Source organism: Gorilla gorilla, chromosome 12 (assembly GCF_029281585.2).
Source record: "Gorilla gorilla gorilla isolate KB3781 chromosome 12, NHGRI_mGorGor1-v2.1_pri, whole genome shotgun sequence".
Taxonomy (NCBI): domain Eukaryota; kingdom Metazoa; phylum Chordata; class Mammalia; order Primates; family Hominidae; genus Gorilla; species Gorilla gorilla.
In genome coordinates, this window is record NC_073236.2 from 123273321 (window position 1) to 123294441 (window position 21121).

Sequence of the window (21121 nt, forward strand, 5' to 3'; positions counted from 1 at the left end):
CCTACATTTTAAAAGCAAGGCCTAGACCCTCTTCTTGATATATAGTAGATATTCAGTACATACTAGTTGTTCTGAGTAAATTCATGAGATCACAGCTGCTCCAATAATTTGAGAACCCAAGACAGTAAAATATAAGCCAAGTCTCTGAAGTCTATTTAAGATTAGAAAACAGCAAAGCCAAATTTTCAACTGCATGCTAGAGAGATAAACAGGTTTATCAATTTATTTCTTAAATTCAAGTGTAATCACATCCACAAAGCCTTTTGCTGAAATTCCCCTTTTGATGAAACTCATGTCATCACATCAAATAACTCTAGTGGCACAGACTTAACTCAAGGTCCCCAGCATTGTTGATGGGCAGTGGCCTTGACAGGGACAGTATTGACATAGTGCTTTTGACCATTGTTGTGTCTTTCTTTGGGGCTGTCCCAAATGCTTACTATTCATTACATTCTTTTTTTTTTTTTTTTTTTTTTTGCTGTTGTCATTGTTGTTCCTACCCTGTTTTCCTGGGAGCAATGGTAGCCTCTTAAATTTACAAACAACCGAACCAAGGCAACAAGATGTGAGGGCAGGGCCAGGCTATGCAGTGGGTGTGGCAGAGACTCCACCCCCCTGGCTGAGTTTCTCTGAGATAGATAAGACCACCTGGGACACTTCTCCACTCACTAGCTGTGTGACTTTAGGCAAATTACTTAACCTTTCTGTGTCTCATTAGTCAGATTAATGGAATGAAGATAGTGATAGTAGCATTTTCTCTTAGGGGTGCTGTGAGGATTTAATGAGGTGATACATGTAAAGTGTTTAGAGCCCGGGAGGTCAGGGGGATGAGATGAGCATCCTGGTTGGACAGGGCCATGGGCCTCAAACTACTGTAGTGGTGGCTCCAACAGGAGCCTCTCAAAGTAATGCTCATTGGAAGCACAAAGGCCATTCACAGGGACACTGTCATTCACCTTGATATGAGTGGGTCAGGGAAGGCAGTCTGATTAGCAGACACCTGGAAGAAGTGTTTAAACTGCGGGGTTGTGGGGGCTGTGTGAGCCATGCCAGAATCTGAAGGAAAAATGTGGCCTATACAAGGCAGAGGAGAAAGAAAGTGGGGAGAGCCCAAGATGAGAGTGTGCTTTGCTAATTCAAAGAAAAGCAAGAGGTCAGTATGTATGGCTAGGAGTAAATGAAGACAGCAGTGATATGGTTCAGAGGGAGACTGGACCTGCAGGGCCTTGTAGTATGGGTTTTGATCAAGGAGAAAGGAAACTGGCACTTGCTGAGGACACATCGTGTGCTAAGCTCTGGGCTGGGTCTAATCTTTTTAATAATTCTGCAAGAGCAGCTGGTACAGATGAGAAAGAGGAGCTTACATTCTTGCGTATAATCAATCAGGTGGCTCACACATGGCAAAACCAGAATTTAGACAAGGTCTTTTGGATTTCAGAGCATACTCCAGACCTGCTTCAAATTTAGACATTTGTTAATTATCTAGTATTTGAATATACTTGTTTATTTCTTTGCTTCAAGTCAACTGAGATGATACAGGAAAGCTAAATTTCAACTCGCTAATTTGTATGAACACAATTAATGACTGTAAAAAATCTTTTTGGAAGGAAGATTGTACCAGATGTGGTTTCATTGCTTGAGCAAATTAACACATCCCCTGTTACCTGATATGCATTAATCTGGGTTCTTCAGAGAAATAGAACCAATAGGAGATAGATACGGATACGGATATGGCTACAGATAGAAAGATATTTATTTAAGTAATTAACCAACATGGTTATAGGGGCTCAGATGTCCCAAGATCTGCATCTGGCAAGCTGGAGACCCAGGAGAGCTGATCATATAGTTCCAGCCTAAGTCAGAAAGGCTGAGAACCAGGAGAGCTGATGGTATAAGTCTGGTTCAAGTCTGAATCCAAATGCAGGAGCGGACTCATCTTCTAGCTTAAAGACATAGAAGCAAAGAGAGAAAATCCCCCCCTTTAATTCACCTTTTGTTCTATTCAGGCCTTCAAGGGATCTGTTGAGGCCCATCCATATTAAAGAGTGCCACCCACTTTACTCTTTCTACTGATTTAAATGTTAATTTCTTCCACAGATACCGTCACAGCAACCAACAGAATAATGTTTAACCAAATATCTGGGTACCCCATGCTCCAGTCAAGTTGATACATAAAATTAACCATCACAAATACCATTTTTTATGAATGTAAGTACAATTAAAGAAAATGTCAAGTCGCAACAAGGAGGCTCCCACACTGCACATGGCTTCTCTGGTCTTGCAGGGAGGCCTGAGCTTGCCTGCCCCAGAGCCCCATTTTTCCTTGCACTGATCAGCTTCTCTAGATTCCTGAGACTTCTTTTGCCTATACAAGTCCTCTCCATTTTCAAAAGCTCTGCCTTATAGGACAACTAAACAGGCAGCATTCTTTAAGATAATCTTGATAAGGGATTTTCAAAATGTGCTATGTCATGGCTGCATGGAAAATGGTCATATTTGTACAGCACACAGAATAAATGGATGAAGCTGCTTGTAGCCACAGGGTAGTAGCCTGGTGGGGGAGGAGGAATTCTAGACATCTTGATTCTACCAACTGTCTCCTTAGACCACAAGTGTACCTTTGCTACATGGTTGGAAAAATCTGATTGAAATCAAGCCATCCATCTTAAAGGTGGGAATACTGAGGCCCAGAGAGGGAAAGACTAGAGCTAGAGCCACCTCCTTTTCTCCTGGGACCTGCCTGTGCAGTTCTGGTCATACTGCATTGCCTGCCTGATCCTTTTCTGCCTCCTCATTTCTGAATTATTCATTGGGCATTTGTCACAAACTGTCAGGGACAGCTGACTTGTGTGGGTGTGTGCGTGTATAAGCACATATGATCTTTTCCCAATTAGATAATAAATCATCTGGGGACAGGGTCTTTGTCGTGTTCTCTTTCTTTTCTTATACCCTCCAAATTACCAGGCATATCAGATCATACTTTTCTATGTATTAAAGTGTAAATGAATAATCATCCATCATTAGCCTTTAAAATAAACTGTAGCATCCTCCTACTTCAAATGTCTTTTCTTCCAGAAAGTATTTGCTGATACCTAGCTGTCAATGATCTCTGGTTTGTCTCACCTTCCAAAGCATTTTCTTTGTGACATCGTAGAGCTTTTACTGCTTTCCACCTTATATTAGAGTCATAGGTAGAAATATCCCGTCTCCTTTTCCAGTGACGTGATCACCTTGAAGGTAGAATACATGTGGCTCGTGTAATACAGTGGTGTTTACTTCACAGGCATTCAATTCTAACTCCGCATTTTAAAATGTCTATTACATATCAGATACTGCACTAGCTGTGTCATTGCAGGAGCTCATTTAAACTCCACAGCAGCTATATAAGGTGCATATCAGCTTCGTTTTTATTATATAAGGAAGCTGATGCTCAAAGAGGGGAGGTACCTAGTTCCAGACTGAGTTGAAGCCAAACCTCTGGTTCCAAATGCCATACCTTTGTTTTAGCCCAGGATCGTTGCCTGCTTATCTTAGCAAATGTTTGTGGAATAAATATGCAAGCCAAGAATAGGTGAGTTAATTCATTTGAAGGCTAGCAAATGCTGAACATAAGTCATTTGTGGCTTTTGGAAATCGTTGTGAAAATACCTTTATACTGTAAAAAATGAAAAGAACGTTGATTCTCATGGATCACTTCTGCTCGCCTATGGATTGTCCCTGAAACATCTGCAAGTTCAATTGAAATATGACTTTCAGATGAAAGAATGCTATCACTGTCCCAAGGCTTTCTTTCCTGATTTGTACCAACATCAAAGTAGAAGTTTATACTTTTTCATTTTAATGGTAATCGGTTTCCTTAATAAGTCTTGTCTTTAAGAGGTAAATTCAATCAGCTGCTGTCTGCTATGAGACTGAGTGGTTGTGGCTCCGTGTGTGGGGGGTTGGTGGGGCAGGGCTGTCTTTATTTTTCTGCTCTATTTTCTTCTTATTTCCCTTAGCAATAATTGACCCCCTTGCATGTTAAAGACTCCCGCAAAGGTAGAAGAAGGCATGCGCAGTGATGCTGGAATCATCTTCCATGTGGTTATCTAAGTGTGGCCTCCAAGGAAGTTACTTCCAGAGCCCAGTTAATTTCTGACTTAATCAGAGCCCGGAAGCCCCAGTCATGCTTCTGAATTTGGTAATGACAAGTGTCTTTGCAAACATCTAGGAAGAAAACAAGCTTAGAGGAAGCTTTGACAGACAACAGTAGTTAAGCCCCAGCAACAGTGTGACAGATGCCAGCTGAACAGTGTGATAGGCTCCAGCTCATGGGTGGACATGGCAAGGACTGTCCAGAGGAGAAATGGTCACCTGAGGCTGGAACACAACAAGGGCAGTCTTCCAGTATGACTAGAGACTGAAGTTTTCATGACTCAGCCCATCCACCAAAGGGACTGATCTTAAGAGTTTCAGTCCTAACCTCCCTGTGTGGTGGGACAGACACAGCAACTAAGTGGGATGTGTGACTTCACTCACATCGGCTCTCTACCTGGGGTCAAACCAGGCATTCAATTCTAACTCCGCATTTTAAAATGTCTGTTACATATCAAATACTGCACTAGCTGTGTCATTGCAGGAGCTCGTTTAAACTCCACAGCAGCTATATAAGGTGCATATCAGCTTCGTTTTATTATATAAGGAAACCGATGCTCAAAGAGGGGAGGTACCTAGTTCCAGACTGAGTTGAAGCCGAACCTCTGGCTTGGCAGCAGGTTAGAGAGCCCTGAGATGCTGGCACAGAGAGTTGAGGAGTGGCCTTTATTATGCCGAGGCCTGCAGGTAGATGAGCTTGATCTTCAGTCATCAGATACTTGCGGAACGTCTGCAGGCACTGTGCTTGGCACTGGGGCTAATGATGGTTAATGCATTTTCTGCCCATAGATGAAGCCTAGTGGAGTGCTGTTTCTCAAAATATATTCTTTGATCATGGAACTTGTCCTAGCAGGAGATGCTCAGAAGGCATTCATTCATCTCTTCATTCATTGTACAAAGGCTCTAAAACACTATGTCTGGGTGGGCTCTAGGAACATAACAGTGGGCAACACTGATGTGAGCCTGGCTCTGGAAGCCTGCAGGGTGTCTGATTATGGGCGAATACAGATAGAACTGGGGATATGGTCTTTGTAATCATTTTTAAAGGTGTGAATATATGTGTAATGCAAACAAAATTGAAGAGGGAATGTGTACACAATTATTAACCAACTTTAGTGTGTTTCATTTACATTGTGACTGTGTGTCTTAAAAGTTTATGTAAAAAGTATTGCTGCATATTGAAGTCTCTCAAAACTGTCCATGGCAGGTCTGGGCTCAGCAGTGCTTCTCTAGTGGCATCCTTTAATTTAGGCAGGCTTGTGCAACACTGTCCCATCTTGAAGTATTGAAGAAGACTGTATCTCCAGGCCTGTCTCCTCAAGCTCCCCCTGCCTACAGGAGCCTTTCAGCTGCCTTTCTCTGTGGCTCAATGCCATTCATTGTTTAAGCTACCGTTCAAGGATGAACGACTAAAGTGATTCATTCCTGTATTTGACAGATATTTATTGAATGCCTACTTCATGCCAGGCATAGCTCTAGGCAGTAAGGATAAGACATATCAGTTAAGGAAAAAATGTAGATACTAAATAATAACTTTAATAATGTTAAAGTAACAATAATAATATTTTATTATGGTAATAACATTAAGAAAAAAGTACTAAAGTAATGTATTTATCTTATTTAGGTAATAATTATATTATTATATATAGTATACTATTATAAATAATAATAACTTTAAGGTAAGGTAATAAAGGAATATTTATTGCCTTCTAGTATATTAGAAGGTCAAAAGGTCAATGGGAAAAATGGAGCCGAACCAAGGAGATTATGGCTGCTGCAGGGAAGGCCATTGCCTTTGAAAAGGGCGGTCAGGATGGTTCTCATTGAAAAAATGACATTTGAGCAAAAACTATTAAAAGGTGAAGGAGTGAGCACACATATATCTGGGAGAAATGTATTCTAGGCAAAGAGAAAGGGCAGTGGAACTGACAGATTTGAGGACAAGCTAGGAGGCCAATGTGATGGACCTGATAGAACAAAGGAAGAAGAGTAGCTGTGGATGAGGTCAGCAAGGTCCTGGGGGTCCACCCTGAGTCTGATGAAGGGTGCTGCTGGAGAGCGTGTACTAGCAGAAGGTCCCAGTGGGACTCACATTTTAGTGGCATCACTCTGGCCACTCTATGGCAAGAAAACAACAGGGTGTCAGGGGTGGAATTGGGGGACCCTGGCGGCAGCGTGTTCTTGATGGACTAGTAAGGAAGGTATGCAGGGACGCTGGATATATTTTCAAGGTAAAGGCAAAAGAATTTTCTGAAAGATTGAATTTGGGGCGTGAAATAAAGAGGAGGCTCAGATGACTCAGTATTTTTGTCCTAGCAACTGGAAGGATGGAATTGTCATTAGCTGACATGAGAAATAATGTGGGTAGAGCAGGATTGGGAGGAAAGAGGAGGAGTTCTGTTTTGGGCCACGCTGAGTTTGAGTTAGGCATTGGAGTGTAGCTTCTGAGTAGACTGCTGGTTATTGCTGGCAAGGGAGAGGTCAAAGCTGGAAATATAAGTATGGTATTTATCAAAATAGAGATGATATTTAAAGGTGTGAAACTAAGGCAAGATCACCAAAGGAGTGAGTCCTGATAAAGTAGAGAGGCTGAAGGGCCAAGTCCTGGGAAGTGCCAATGTTAAGAATTTAGAAAAAGAGAAAGAGGCAACCAAAGAGACCTAAAAGGAGCACACACTGACTAGAAGGAAAATTAAGAGACCCTGACCTCCTAGAGGTCAAGTAAATAAAGACTTTCTAAAAGGGATGATAACTCAATTGTGTCAATTATTGCTAATGGGTTTAATAAAGATGAAGAGAGAGTTGACCATTGGCTTCAGCATCGTGGAGATCATCGTGTCCTCTGCTCTCACCCCCAGCCCACCCAGCCTGCCTCCTTTGCATGCCATCGTGGCATGATCTGCTTATGTAGCTGCATCTCCTGCAAAACATTTTTCTGTCTGCCATCCTGCAGACACGCTCACTTGTGTGCTTATGCAACATTGGTGAGCACCTCCCATGTGCTAGATGGAATGAGTATGCAAAGTTAAACTTGGTATTTTTCTACCCTCAGATGTCTTACAGCCTAAGGAGAAAAGCAAGGTGTCTAGAATCTGTTACAGCAAAAGAAAGGGATTGAGGGATAGTAAAATTATGAGAGTTCAGAGGACAAAGAAATTTTCTCTGGGAGTCAAGGTTGAGTCCATGGCTGAAGTGGCCTTTAAATTTGGCCTTGAATGCTGGATAGGATTTAGAATTAAACAAATGGAGGAGAAAGAAGAATATTTTAGAAAAAGGGGCATATAGGAGTAAGGGCATGCAGGTGGGAAGGCTGGAAAGGGGACCCTGGGCTGAAGGCGTGGCATACGGAGGAGAAGGAAGAGTGGAGAATGAGGCTAGGATTTGGGCCAGGGACTCAATGAAGAGGGCCTTAGAAAATAGAAGCTGGGCTTTATTTCTTAGTCAATGGAGGAATCATTAAAGGTTTTTGAGCCATAGAGTGATGCAATAATAGCCGTGCTGCTTTGGGAAGAGTCATCTGGCTCTGTGTGCAGAACTGTCCAGGAGAAAGATAATAAGGGCCTAAATTAGGGCAGCAGAAGTGGGAGCAGAGGAGGGGGCGGATGTGAGGCACTGTAGGAGCAGAGTTCACGGGCTCAGCACTCCAGAGGGATAGGCACATGGTGTGGATCTGGGTCCCTGGGCCCTCCCTGAGAAACTCGTCAGCCTTTTGAGGTCAGTGGCCTCGGCTGTCCCTTGTGCTTGTCATCCCCACCCCCACTTCATCCTCTTCCAAGCCCATGTGTGCTCAAGCTTCACCTCGTTAACGAAATGAAGCTGCTTATTTTTGGAACTCTGTGATTAACATAGTTTCTGTGTTTAGGAAACAAAAGAACCCCGTGCATTTCAGGACTCTCTACCTGCACTGTATCCACCTAAAAAGGTGAGAGCTGACGCATTCAGGTCATCTCTGGCCTCCAATCTCTGATCTTCTGTTGCACCTGATCTGATCCATTGCCTGCAGCATCACCAGTAATTGTTGAGCAAAAGCAGCTCTGGAGGCCCAGAGAGGGCGATACACAGTGCCACCCAACCAGCAGCACCATAGGAAAGGCCAAGCAACCAGATGGGGCTCTCCACTCTGCCTCCATAAATCTAGGCAGGCTGCCTGCCCATTTTCCCTAGAAAACCAGCCTAGTCGCTTGGCCAATTGTGCCAGAAGATGGAAGCCCTCTCAATGCCCTGCGGTTCTCCCAGTCCCCAGCCAGGGCCAGCTGGGGCATGGCAGGCTATGGCCCCCAATGGTATCATCACTGATTTCAGGAGGCTAGAACCCTAGCGCTGTGGGGGAAGGGCTGGCCTGCTGCCAGTCCCAGCATCCCAATTCCTATGGCAGTGCAGGGGGAAGAGCCTCTGTGGGGGCGAGGCTGGCTTCCTCCTGAATCTGCCCATAAAAGGATAAAAGTGCTGCTATCTGGTCGGCATTGGTAGGATTGCTGATGATAAATTTTTTAAAAGTGTGGATTTTTCCCCCTTTTTGCAAGGATATGTGTGTGTGCGTGCAGGCGCATGCGTGCGGGTGTGCCTGCGTTCACACAGTTTGCAGCCTGTATGTGCTAACAGATGGATTCAGCCTCATCTTTTATCCGGTGTTACAGAAGATAAAACTGAAACTGGATGATATGCTGCCTCTTCAATTTAAAAGATAAAAAATAAAATAAAAAAGCTCTTCAAGGGAAGCCCTTATGGTGGAAAAGAGTGGTCCAAAATATTGTCAGGCTTTACTCAAAAGGCAAAGAACAGCAGAGCCATTCGGAAGTAATTTTTCTCCCTCCTCCCTCTCTGACTTATCCAAAATATATCATCTATGTGTCAGAAGTAGGGCAAGCTTTAAGGCTATTATGAATTATATATCAAGGGACATCATTTCCCAGGAGTCTTGAACAAATGCCCAATGGTTTAAATTTTACAGACACGCTCTTCCCCCCAGTGGCAGCAATTTCTGTCACTGCAGTCTTCCTGAGATGGAATGGGAAAGTGTTTTGCAAAATGCACAATGGGACGTTATGCTAATAAAGGTAATTGTGCAGTGGTTGGAAACCATTCCTTCCTGAAAGAGGCTTTTATCCTCCACAAACTGCCCCACACTGCAGGTACTTAGGCAGCAGGCTGCTTCCACTGGTCTTGCCTTCTTTTAGCTGGAGTCAAATACATCCAGGGTGAGGGCAGATTGAAAGAGGGAAACTGAAATCAACTGGGCATTTCTGTGCCCATCGTGTAAGACAAAGACCTTGCCATTTCATCTGAATATCAGATATTCTTTGCCTATCTGTTTATTATTCTCTAAGATTCAGGAAGAGCTTTGTGAAAGTCATTCTTTTATCTAAAATTGGAAACATACATTCATTGGCGAAATAAGAAAGGTGGGTTTGAGGGTCTTGGTATTTTGCTTCCTTACCGCTATTGGATGGATCAGAAAGTTAGCCCAGAACATGGGAGACGAGGACGAGCGATTACCAGAGTGCATTGCTGGGCAGGGCCTTCCAGACAGTAACAGCGACAGCTGCAGGAAGTGGCTTTCTCCGCTCCGTGCTTCATACTCTCCCTCCCAATTTATTCTTTTGAAGTGGATAGTTTAAAGTTCTGAGCTTTTCTGTATGCAGCCTTGAGAGAATCCAGATATAATTATTTATGTAAGTTTGTCGTTTTCTTAATCTTTAATAATTATTTATTAAGTATCTCACTTTATTCTTACAACACTTTTGAGATATGGAGGGCACATCATGTTTTTCCCATTTTAGAGAGAAAATAATTGAAGGCTTGGTGAAGTCACTTGACTAAGGGCACTACTGCCAGAGTAGTGATATTACATAGATACAGATATAGATCTACACACACAACACTCCACACTCACACGATATAAAATACAAACCTGACAATAGCACCCTGTCTCTGCAAAATAATAAAAGGTAAAACCCTACGTTCAAAATGCAGATTCCTTTACAAGTATTTGCTAGGCCCTCTGTGGTCCGCCCAGCCCCTGCCTCATGTGCGGTGCAAGCCTCCCTCCCAGTCCAACCCATCAATTTCTTATGCTCCAGCCACACCCCTTCATGCAGAGTTCCTCACATGAGGAGCTTTGTCACTTGTTCATTTTCAAGGCCCGTGCTCTGTGCCTGAACACCCTATTCCTACTTCACATCCTCACAGCCTCCCTTAGTGGTGTATGGAATTCACACTCTGATTAGGCCCCAGCCCCTCCAGGAAGCTTTTCCCGGCCAGATCCCATCACACAGGTGGAGTCCGGTGCCCACCACGGATGCTTCCACACCAGCCTGTGCAACTGCCACACTGTACTTAATCGTCATTTCCTGTGTTTATATTTCCTGGAAGCTTATGGGCTGTTAGCAAGCAAGATGGAGGTACCATACCTTGTTCTCTGAATCTTCATCCCCAGGGGTGGAAGAAATTCAGGAAACCAGTGACAGCCTGCAGGGTGGGCTCCAGTGAGATTCCTTCTCCTTCTTACTGCTCCTCTGTCTGAATGAACCTCAAAGGCTTTACCTAACAGGTAGGCTTCGGTAACTGTGTGCTATTCAGGTGTGTGGCTCCTTCCAAACCCCAAGATGAGGTCACAACTGCCACCCCACCCATCACCCCCCGTTACCCAGGCCCTCAGCACCACACTTAGCAGACATGTTAATGAAACATACTGATTTCCAGGGTCTGTGGCATCTGATTGGTCCCTAAGTGGACACAGTCCCTGGTGAAGGACACAGAGTTCAGGATCAGACACCCTTCTGCCATTGACTGGCTGTGTGATGTCAGAAAATTCACCTGAGCACTCTGGACCTTTGTCTCTGCATCAGTAAAATGAGAGTGGTAGATGCTACTTGAAGCTATTTTGTTAATGAGAGATTATTTTGTATAATGAAAGGTACATAAATCATATGCATAAGTATTTGCCATTATTAGCATAAAAAAATTCAAGTTTGCAATCCAATATATTAGGGGTTTGTTAATAATATGTGGCAAAATTATTTTGTCATTACTGAAGAAGTCATTGGCTTAGTCAGTTCAGGATACTGTAACAGATTACATAGACTGGAGTCCTTAAATAACAGAAATACATTTCTCACGGTTCTGGAGGCTGTGAAGTCCAAGATCAAGATGTGGGCAGACCTGGTGTCTGGTGAGGGCTGGCTTCCTGGCTTGCAGATGGCTGTTTCCTCATTGCATCCTCATATGGTGAAGAGAGAAAAACATCATCTCTGTTGTGTCTCTTTTGAGAAGGCCACTAATCTTATTCACAAAGCTCCATCCTCATGACCTGATTCTTCCCAAAGAATCTTCCCTCACCTCCAAATACCATTACATTGGGAATTTAGGCTCCAACCTATGAATTTAGGGGGATACAAACACTCAGTCCCTAGAAGTCATCTTGTTTCTGCTTTAGATATTACAACTTTTAAGTTAAAAAGAAAAGAGTTTGATGAGCATTGCAATCAAAGAAATCCATTAGCTGTTTGGCCAAGCAGATTTCTTTATCTCACTTAGCCTGGACATCACAAGATCCACTGTGCTGGGATGTGGATGTGAGGAATGAATGACAGAGGAGTGATGAAAGGGGCCAAACTCAGCCCAGGAGATAGCCAGCTCCTGGTGTGTGGGGGTTTTGGAAATTTCTTTTCTATTTTTTGTTGTTTGAAATGGGGTCTTGCTCTGTCACCCAGGCTGGAGTACAGAGGCATGATCACGGCTCACCGTAGCCTCAACTTCCTAGGCTCAGGTGATTCTGCCACCTCAGCCTTCCTAGTAGCTGGAACTACAGGCGCATGCCACCATGCCCAGCTAATGTTTTGTATTTCTTTCTTTATTTTTTTTTTTTTTGGCAAGGGGTTGGGGGAGAGATAGGATCTTACTACGTTGCCCAGGCAGGGGTAATTTCTTTCCCTGAAGTTGTCCTACTTCCAACCTGTGGCCCTAGGTCCCAGATGGATTGTAACCAGTTTGTCCGGAGTTCTGAGTAAACCTTGCAGAGGGAGTGTAGAGACCTCAACAAAACATTTTCTCTGAATAGATAGGTGACTCAGCACTGGACACCAAGAAAGCTGCATTTAGCTGAAAGTCAGTAAGAAACTCGGGACCAGGCCTGGGGCAGTCGGCCTCCTATCCTGGACCATGAGCTCCTCATTAACAAAGCAAGGGGCTGGGCAGAGAGTTGCCCAGGTGGCTTCCAGCTCTGGCATTCAGTGCATCTGAGTGAGTTGTCATTTATAGACCAGGAAGGGCGAAATTATCCCCATTAATCTGCTCACAGTTCTGGTGCTTGAGAAGCCACTGGGTCTTGCCACATCTCGAATTAGCTCTGGGCCCTTGGGCTTTTAATTAAAGGGCTTTGTGAGTCAGATGGTTTATGGTCAGATTCAGATCTTCAGGGAGACACAGAGGGAGGTTCTGTGTTCTGTCATCTGCTTGTTTAGAAATCAGCTGCCACTCAGTGTGAGAACTCAGAATCCGGAGTCTTGCAAGGGACTTCCAGCAACGGCTGTGGTTACACCTCACCCCCTACTTTCGCTGACTCCAGACCCCAGAGGCTGAGGGACAGTAGATATGCTGCCTGCCATTGCCTCTTTCCTTGTGCATGTCTGAGTGGTGCCAACCTGATCAGATTCTGTTGCAGTTCCCCGTGCTTGCCACAATGTCGGTCGCGTTTCTTACCCAACGCTGTTTCCGCTTCTGGTGGTTTGTGCTAAATGCATTTTCAATCCCAAGTGGTACAGAGAAGAAAAGGATTGTCTTTAAAAAGTGGCTTTGAATGTGTCGAAAGCAAGGTTGCCTGCTGTGTGTTTTTGACAATTGCCTCCCCAGAGGAGCCTTTGAAAACCTCACTTTTCAAGACGCTTCAACTCCTATTAGAAAGTGACTTAAATAAAATTGCTCTTCTGACCATCACGGCTCTGGATGCCAGGCTAGTGATTATTTGTCTAATCTGAGTCTCCAGGGCTGGAACTTCACACCGTGTCTTTTCACTACCCTCCCAGAGGAGGTGAGAGGAGGTGAATAGACACTTGTCAGATTCTTCTGCCTGGTGTCACTGTGGGGGGGATGCACACACACTGGAGTATAGGCTTGCTAAAGAGAGACTGCATTGCTATTTCAACTAGACACATTTACTTTTCCCACAAATGATTACTGAGCACCTATGGTGTGCCCGGTGCCATGTTAGGGCAAGAGATCTACCTCATCCTTGCATTGTAAACCTGTAGCATCCGTGGCGATGTTTTACACCACTGCCCTCCTAGGGTTCCTGCAAGCTGACTCCTTTTATTTTCCTTGTGCATGCTGATGTGTTCAAGATATTTCAATGGGCTACTGTGAGACTATCTCCCCATCAGGATCTCTCAACCTTGGCACTAGGAACATGTTGGGAAAAGTAGGTCTCTGTTAAGGGAGGAGGAGGGGCTTTCCTGTGCGTGATAGGATGCTTGGCAGCGTCCCTGTCTAGTAGCACCACATCTACCTCAGTTGTGACAACCAAAAATGTCTGCAGACATTGTCAAATGTCTCCTCCCTATTTTACATTTACCAAAGTGCTCTTTATGTCCTTTACAGTTAAGGAAACTTAGGACCAGGAAGAAACTTGCTCAAGTCAAACAGTGAGTTGGCGGTAGAGCTTTAGCTACAATTTAAGTCTTGTCTTCCCAACCCAGTGTCCATCTTATGGATCCATTCAGTGGTTTGCTCCTAAATGCTTAATAACCAATTATCTGGGATAAACGAAAGCCAAACAAACTTGCTGGGAGCGTGGGACAATTTCCATGGTGTAAATACTTCCACCATGGCTGGTTTCAAGCTACTTCCATGGCATCACTGAATGTGAAGTTGGGAAGGGATCTGTACAGTTGGCTCTGGTGAGCTGGTGCCAGCCAGCTCAGAAAGCCCCCAAGTCCATGTGTGCTGCTGATCACATATTAGTCTTGCTGTCCTCTGGACCTTGTTCTGCCACCCCCAGTCACATGCCCTTATCACTGTGATGTGCTGTGGGGAAAGCAGTCTCCTGGTAAGAGTTTTTGATAACTTCTCTGGATAAACATAAAGCAGTTAGAGTGGAGTTTTCCCTCTCTTCTGTTAAATGAAAGTTTCTTTTCACAGTCTTTCCATTAAAGGAATTAGAAAAGTCATGGGATAGCTCTGGTCTTAGAGCAGAAATGAAGTTCCCCAGAAGGGGGTCCTCAACAGAATGGTCTCTTGGGCAGGGACTAGGTGCTGTTACTCACCATCAGATGTGTCTACTGTAAGATGCTTGGGAGGCATCAAAGTGGTGACGGCGGAGGGGGGGGCTGTTGGATTTTACCATTCTGGAATATAAGAGAAGGGGTGTGGCTGGTGTTTTAGTCCAGATAGCAGCTGTGACCACTGGGAGCCTCATTTTCCACACCTGCAAAAGGAGAAGTAGTGATCCCCTTCCCAGTGTTGGTGTAAAGAGTAGATGAACCTCTGCCTGAGTCTCAGATGCCTACTGCCCACTTGGTTGCTTAGTGGATCAGCTGGCTGTCAACAGTGTAAGCTTATCAAGCCTAAAGACTTAGTTGGTCTTGACTTTTTCACCTCGACCATGACTCAGTGTCATGTGCTCCTAGTCATTCTATCTGTGGTCCAACGTTAGCCTGGGAAGCACCTGGGACTGAGGGAAGAACCCTCAGCTAGTTATTCAGCAATCCAGGTTCTCCTCCTGCCTTTGATATCACCTCATTATATAACCTTGGGAAACATTTTGGTGTGACTGGAATGTGGATACTCCCAGGGGAAGGGTAGGAGCATGGTAGGGCATTTGGACTTTATCATGAAGGTGGTAGGAAATACTTGAAGGGTTTTAAGCAGGGACGACACATCATCAAATGTGTGTTTTGAAAACTTTTTTTAGCAGAGGACAGGGCCACAGCCCAAGCAGGATCAAACCAGTTAGGAGATTGATGTAACAGTCCCGTCAGAAAGTGATGAGGTAGCTGGGTGCGGTGGCTCATGCCTGTAATCCCAGCACCGTGGGAGGCTGAGACTGGCAGATAGTTTGAGGCCAGCCCTTGGCAACATGGTGAAACCCCTTCTCTACAAAAAAAAAAAAAAAAAAAAAAAGCCAGGGATAGTGACCTGCACCTGTAATCCCAACTATTTGAGGTGGACGTTGCAGTGAGCCAAGATCACGCCACTGAACTCCAGCCTGGGTGACAGAACGAGACCCTGTCTCAAAAATAAATAAATAAATAAATAAAAGTCATGAGACAACTCATAGGCACTAAATGCTGAGTGGCACAGACAGAAAGTTCTATGCGAGTTCAGAAAAGGGAGAGGTCAGTATGGATTGTGGTCTTAGGTGGGTATCAGAGAACACTTCATGGAGGAAGTAAAACTCTGCTGCTGGCCTTGAAGGATGGTAGACAGGGTGGGGGGTGAAAGTCTAGGCTGCAGGGCAGGGCAAGAGGGTACAAAGCTGCAGTAAATCACATTTGGGCTTAAGCTGGGAGTTTACATAAAGGATGGCTCTAATTAGTATGCAGTCATTTATGGAAGAACTTGTACCCTCAGCTTAGGAATATGGATTTTATTAGAAGTGGTGGTTCTCACATGGAAACTGCATTTTCCTGTAGTCAGTTTCTGTGGGGATCTTATCATTATCTATTCTTCTATCCACTGCTCCCCTCATTGGGGTGGAGGGTGTGCACCCCCCTCCTGCAGCCCTGTGCTGTTGGGGAAGGCAGAATCCCTTTGCATCTTGGGGACGAATGCAATGCTGAATACTGATCATATGACCCCTGCTTTGCCTCACAGCAGGGAGCCCAGGAACAAGAGCAGCTGTGCTATTGTCTGGAGCGCAATTGCCAGTGTTTGTCTGCCGAGGCCAGGGATGACCCTTGCCAGCATCATAGATAAGCCGGCTCCCAGCTGTCATGGGTGCATTCTCAATCATTCCTCATCCTATGGACTCTGACTCTCTCCCGCTTCCCAAGGATGATGGAAGTTTTTCATTTTCCCCGTGCTTGCTTTGTGAAAGTGTGTCTGGCTCTTCCCACAAAGATGAAGGATGACCAACCTCAGAGTATCCAAATAAAATGAGATTTGTACTTTCTGTGAAGTGTTAGGAAACAGTTTGCTAGAAAATAGTATGAGCGATATATCATTGCCCCCGAGGCTCACATGAGGAAATTGAGGCTCATGAGTGTGTAATGACTCCCCTGAGGTGGCACAGACAGGAATTGGTAAGGTGGAAACTAGAAACCAGGCACCCTCTGAACTTCAGCATATTCCTGTTGGGTTTGAACAGGAGCATTCTATAGATGAGGCTTCATTGTTAGGGTAGTTTTAGCAGAGGTTTGCCTGATAAGAACATGACTTTCTCAAATGTCAGTGTGTCTCCTAGGTTAAGCTCTTACAGAAACACTCTGCTGAAGGGCACTTCCAGGCATTGAGAGTCCCAAGACTGTTCAGCCACTGTGCATGGGGCAAGTCACTTGCCATGTGGAACTGGAACCCAGATCTCCTGCTTCTCAGCCCAGAGTGCTGTGCCCCTTAGCTGGCCTTATGGCATAAGTGGTCTCTACAGAACACCCAACAGAAGCCACCTGACAGTGTCCCTTGTAGATAGTGCTGCAGGCTGGGGCACTGGGAAGCTTTGAGGTGGTCTGTGGGACTCAGGGGGTGTTTGCCATGTGACACCATGTGGCCTTTGGGTACATGAGGGCTGTAGGTGTTCACAGGATATGCTAGAGCGCACCAGGATTGCTGGAAACTTGGACAACACATGACTGTAGCCAGACTGACTCTAGATTGTCCTCACTGCAGTGTGGCCATGGTACCATTGCTTAGTTTCTCACTCCAAGGCTGCGTTGGCCTAGAACCTCTGTAACATGCCGTTACATCTGATAGTCAAGGTCAGCTTGGCCTCACTCATTTAGGGCAGTAGTATTTGCTGAAATTCAAATAGATACTAAATACTGCACTGGTCACTTTAAATGCTAGGTACCCCTAATGACCCTGGAATGAAGTTGTTATTCTCATTTTGCAGATAAGGCAACTAAGGCTTAGCTCCAAAGACCTGAGACTGAGGTTTATGATTGTTGGGCTTGAGTCCCCAGGCTCTTTCTACAGCCCCATCCTCCACTAATGCTTACTAAAGCATTTGGGATATCAGCTTACCATCCAGCTACAGATGAAATTTAGAAGCATCAGTATGTGTAAAGTCCTCCACAGCCTGACAACAGCCTCTTTTTCCACTCATCTACTCACTGTATCTCTGCCACCTCTTTCCTTCCTCCCCAGCTACGCTGGGCTATTCACTGCCCTCAGAGAAGCTGAAGTTTACAATTCAACCATCACGTCTTCTCATTTGTGCAGGGCTCTGGGCTAGTTACAGTCATTTGTAAAGATGAATGAGACATGACCTCTCCTATTAAGTAACTTTCCACTTAATGGTGGAGATAAAACACGAACACAAATATAATAGCTCATTTGGTTTTCAAAGTAGTCCAAAGAGGCTTGCTGGTATATATCTCCATATGATCTGCATTTAACAGGTGTTGTATCTGAGGATCTGACAGTAGTGACTGACTAAAGGTCACACAGCCCAGCCAAGGCCAAGTTAGGGGTAGACCCGGGTCAAGACCAAGTCAAGGCATCCTCCTGGCTTGCATCACCTGGGGGTGGTCAGGCTCAGACTCCACAGCCCAGATTGTTGGTTTTTGTCTTATTGCTGCCTTCCTGATGGAGACAAGGCAGGCTGTCAGCTGCTGACATCTCAAACCTGCTTAAGGTGTGCCCCTTACCCCTCCCTAATGGTGATGCTCCTGTAGTTGGAGCCGTGGATGGGAAGAGGGGAGGTAAAAATGCCCCTTTGTCTGACATCCAATTGTGCTGTTGCTTGGGGTTGTCTGAGAAGAGGAAGCTGGTCTCCTTGGGTTTCTAATGTGTCTCCCACTTCCTCACTCAAAGGAGACCTGGTGTAACTGACATTCTAAAATGCAGTCTCAAGGAGAAGGAACCCACCCAGCGGTTGTGTTCAGGCAGTGCAATGTGAACTCATCGAAAAGCTTGGTGGAGTTTCCTGAATGCTGCAGCCAGTTTGGCAGGTGTTCTCCTGCCCTGAACATGGGTGCACTCACCTTAATGGCTATTCAGGTGTTACAAAGACCACAGAGAGATGTTAAACCACAGCCTTGGGAAATGGGACTAATGTGAGCCCAGGAGTAGAGATCTGGGCTCTTGTTCTGGTTCTGCTACCATTTGCCACTTGCAATTGCCTTCCCTGCCCCATGATTCATAAACACCACCTCTGAGGGTGGCCTGGGTCCTCTCCTTTGCTGTAGAGTAAAGTGGTCAGGGCCCAGGTGGGGGTCCCTCAGATGTGAGTCCAAATGCGCACTTCGTTATCTACTCGCCATTAACCCAGGGCTCATCACTCAGCCTCTCTGAGTGACTGTCCAGCTCCTTATCTGTAAGATGTGGATAATAGGAGCACTGCCATTTCCAGCAAGAGTGGGGCAAGGGCTGGTAGAACATCCAGGTGATGTCTAGACCATGCCTGGCACACAGTCAATGCTCAGTGAATAAGGGTTGGTATCTTCTGCCCCATCACCATCATCACCGGCGTGTTGGCCTCTGACTGTCTAGGGCTGCCTGAGCCACGGCCACTCCCAATTAGTCACTATCTGGTGTCTGGGCTTCTTCCATGCTCGGCTTCCCACCATGGGAAGGCTGCATACTGGGTGGCATCAGACAAATCCTTTCCTTTTCTAGGTCTTAAGCATCCCCCAGAATAACATTATAACATATAGTCATAATCACAGCTGTTGTGCGTTGAATGGTAACCCATAAGAAGATAAGTGCATTCCCTAATTCCCACAACCTGTGCACGTGGCCTAATTTGGAAAAAGGTCTATTTACCAAAAAATCATCACTTGCAGAAGCCCCTACACAAAACAGGTAAAAAATATCTCTATTCCTTTTATCACAGGATGAGGGCCCAGAGCCCTGCACGTCAGTGCCTCCAAGAGCCCTGCCAGTTTCTAGGGCTGCTAGGAGCTGGCAGGCTTCTCTGGGGCCTCTGAAAATCCCTGGCCTCGAGGTCCTATGATGCTCCATGATTAAACATACGCCAGAAACGGTCTCTTCAGAGAACAGACAAATGCCCTCTGCTTTCTCATTAGCTCTGCACTTTACCTGTATTGATGGGAGAGTTTGTTAAGAGTGATTTCCTGGCTTCAAAAGAACAGCAGATTCTTCCTTCCTCTTGGTCAGAGATTCCTAAGAAGGCAGATTCTTAGGGAAAGAGTAAAACAAAAACGAGCTTTAAACGCCACCTCCTTCCCCACTAGGCCCAGTCAGGGGGAAAGGGAGGATCTCTCACCAGGTTAGAGCTGCTCACCCCCACGCATGATGGGTGCCTGCTGGCAGCAGAAAAAGGCCAGGCCTTGTCTTAGAGATACGCCTGTCCCCTGAGGACCCCAGGTCTGTGTCCTCCCAGTAGACTGCGGTTTCTCCAGCAGGTCCAGTAGTGGTGGCAGCTGTATTCCCGTGCTGGTTTCTCATCTGCTTGTCTCAGGCTGTCCTCAATGGGACAGCCACAGAGTCCTCACTCTTGAGGGACTGGCTGCTTATCAGAACAGCTGGGTATTAGGGTTCCAGGGCTTCCAGGGCACAAGGAACCCACCAGTCTTTTAAAATACACTGTTTCAATTAGTGACACCCTGCCTTCTCAAACCATAACATGACTGCTTTATAAACAAGTGGCATCAGCCTGTTTATCTATAAGGCCAACAAGCTCCGTGAATTCAGAAGACAGGCAGGTGAACACAGGGAGAGTGGATTATTGGGAAAGAGTATTTGTGTGGATTGGGAAGCAAGGCATTGCCCAGAAGGGTCCTCTACCAACACAAATGGACATAAAAACAACCAGCCTGTGGGAGTGTGGATTGTATTCGGGTGACTGCATGTTCTTACATGCCTAGGACAGTCCTGGTGTCTGCCTGTTGTCCCAGCAATATTATTAAAAGGGCCCCCTTTCACTCTCAGAGGTATCCTCGTTTGGATGATAAACCATTAAATCACCCCAACTGTATGACTGTGTATATAAAAGTGGTTAGCAGCACTTAGTGTGGATGTGTAGCATAGGGAGTATGTGGAGGTAAATGCCTGTGCCCATGTGCTCTGACAGCCCAGAAGCTGGCTGTGGGTTAGCACAGCTGCACGGTTGTGGGTAAGTCACTTAACCATTTCACAGCGCACACGGCTTTGAGGTGAGATCAGGGGCCTCACAGTCCAATAAATGGTGGTTCAGACCCTTTCTCATAGCCTGCTAGCTTTGACCTTTATAGAATTACTTAGCTTTCCTCAACTGTAAATTAAGAATAATCATATGGACCTCTCAGAGTTGGTATCATTTTTACATAATCTATATACACATCTAGCATATTTCCTGACAAATCATAACCTGCCAACAAATGGTGGCTGTTGTTGTTGTTGTTATTATTCTAGGGCCGTGACTGTTTTTGGCTTTAGCTCTTCATTGTAGAAATGGTGAGAGATGACCCCTGTCTTTCCTGGCTTCCCAGGCATCATGAGGCTGAAACCCAGTGGCATTCCCAAAGCCTGGTGTCCCGGGCATGTGTGCACTGCTGGTGCTGGGGATGCAGAAAGGGAACCGCCTGCCTGCCTGCCCAGCTGCTCCATCCCTCTGGGACATAGGAATTGGCTTTCCAAGGCATCATCCCCTCCACCCATCTCAGGCCCTCCCTTCATCCCCTCCCTGGCCCAGCCATTCCCTCCTCCCACAGTGGTGCTGTATAAACACCAACACCAGGATGTCATTTACTGGTGTTGCCTGACATTGGTCGGCTGCTACCCAGAGGGCACTAGGTACCAAATTCCTAATTCTGCCTGCACAGCAGCTGTCAGTCTTTCCTGCCTGGAGAGTCTCCTATCTTCCTTCTCTCCTTTTGAAGGAAGGTGTCATCTA

At 45.5% G+C, this 21121-nt stretch overlaps 1 protein-coding gene across 4 annotated transcripts in view; it reads left to right on the forward strand.

Moving 5' to 3' along the window:
- Positions 1-21121, forward strand: part of CYRIA (CYFIP related Rac1 interactor A) — a 109879-nt gene that overhangs the window by 17082 nt on the left and 71676 nt on the right. The window contains exon 1 of one of the 4 annotated variants that reach the window (XM_055378747.2): positions 10576-10684. The exons of the other annotated variants lie outside the window; for them this stretch is intronic. The gene's annotated coding sequence lies outside the window, so the exon portion shown is untranslated. Of the gene's footprint in view, positions 1-10575; positions 10685-21121 lie in introns of those variants that run through there. 4 annotated transcript variants of the gene reach the window in all.